The following is a 1,916-nucleotide window of genomic DNA, read 5'->3' as shown; positions in this document are numbered from 1 at the left end:
AAAGATTCCCAGGTGATTCTAATCCTGTAGCCAAGGTTGAGAACCACTGGCTCAGAAGAAGTTAGTGGAACCTGCATATAGACCTTTAAAAAAAAAAACATTGAATACAATAGTAATTAAAAATTTTTTAAAATTTTTATTTCAGAGGAAGGGAGAGGGAGAGATAGAAACATTAATGATGAGAGAGAATAATTGAATAGCTGCCTCCTGCACACCGCCTACTGGGCATTGAGTTCTCAGCCCATACATGTGCTCTGAAGGGAATAACCTTTTGGTTGATAGGTTCATGCTCACCCACTGAGCCACACCAGCTGGGCTCATGTATTTTTTTCAATCAACCAATATTTACTGAGTATTTTCTTTTTCTCTAAATCCTCAAGAATACGCTTATTGATTTTATTTTAGAGAAAGAGGGAGGGAGCAAGAGATAAATATTGATAGGAAAAACATTGATTTGTTGTTCCACTTATTTATGCATTCATTGGTTGACTCTTGTATGTGCCCTGACCAGGGATTGAACCCGCAATTTTGGCTTATCAGGACAATGCTCTAATCAACTGAGCTACCCAGCTAGGGCTTCCTGAGTACTTTCTATGTCCCAGGACCTATAGACGCAGAAACAGATGAAATACGGCTCTTGTTCTCAAGTTGCCATATATGCATGAGGTACTCTTGCAGGGTAAAGGGGAATAAGACATGTATGACCAATTCTACTTTGATAGCATTGTTCTTTCCAAAATGAGCAGGTATTTCTGGGTAGTGGGAGGCAGGAGAGAAGGAATGGAGAAGGGGATGGATGAGGGTGAGGAGCTGATGGTTGAGAAAGGAACCAGGGCCCTGGTCCTGGGGTGGGGACATGATAAGGACATCATCTTGAAGGCAGTAGAATGCTATTAAAGAAGAGGAACATGGCAGACCAGTTGGCACCTAGAAAACTCACTTTGGCTGCATTGTGAGGACTGGATGAGGGTAGTGAGACAGGAGGTGGGGAAGCCGGGCAGGAGGCTACTGCAGTTGTCTTGGTGAGAGATAATGAGGGTGTGAACCAAGACAGAGGTAGATGTGGGAGCAGATAGGCATGACAAGACTTGGTCATCAAGTTGGTATAGAAGTGAGGGAAAGGGTGACTCCTAGATTTCTAGCTGTGGTGTCTATTGCTCTCTGAAATGGAAGATACAAGAGGGGGTGGTTCATGGAGTTTAGGAAGAAGATGGTAGGTTCATGTGGGACATATTGGTCTAAGACAGTGATGGCGAACCTGTGACACGCATGTCAGAGGTGACATGCGAACTCATTTTTTTGGTTGATTTTTCTTTGTTAAATGGCATTTAAATATATAAAATAAGTATAAAAAATATAAGTCTTTGTTTTACTATGGTTGCAAATATCAAAAAATTTCTATATGTGACACGGCACCAGAGTTAAGTTAGGGTTTTACAAAATGCTGACAAGCCGAGCTCAAAAGGTTCGCCATCACTGGACTAGAGCATGCAGAAGAAGGAGATTCATTGGTTAACAGGGTCAAGTGAGATAAGATGAAAAGAAGGCCACTGGGTTTGGCTATTGGGAAATTGTTGACAGCCTTTGTCTGGGCTAATGTGATAGAGAGGCCGGGTGGCTGCCATGTGTAGGTGGCTGGAATGGAGACAGAGGTGAAGATTCTGAGCTCACTGAAGGTAGGGTCTGTGCCTCCTCTGGTGTCTAGTGAAGCTATCCAATATGTCTGTTAAATGAGTAGATAAACTTGGATTGGAAAGGAGGAGTGGGATATGTGGTGCCAGAGGGAGAAACAGGGCTCATAGAGTGCTTTGTTTAAAGTTGTTCAGAGCCTATAGGGGGCAAACAAACCATTAAATAAGAAGATCAAAATTCTGGCAGAGACCTAGAGTTCAGGTGCTTTGGGCAGGAGGAAGAAG

This window comes from Myotis lucifugus, unplaced genomic scaffold, assembly GCF_000147115.1.
Source record: "Myotis lucifugus unplaced genomic scaffold, Myoluc2.0 scaffold_157, whole genome shotgun sequence".
In the NCBI taxonomy this organism is placed as follows: domain Eukaryota; kingdom Metazoa; phylum Chordata; class Mammalia; order Chiroptera; family Vespertilionidae; genus Myotis; species Myotis lucifugus.
This window is presented reverse-complemented; position numbering follows the sequence as displayed.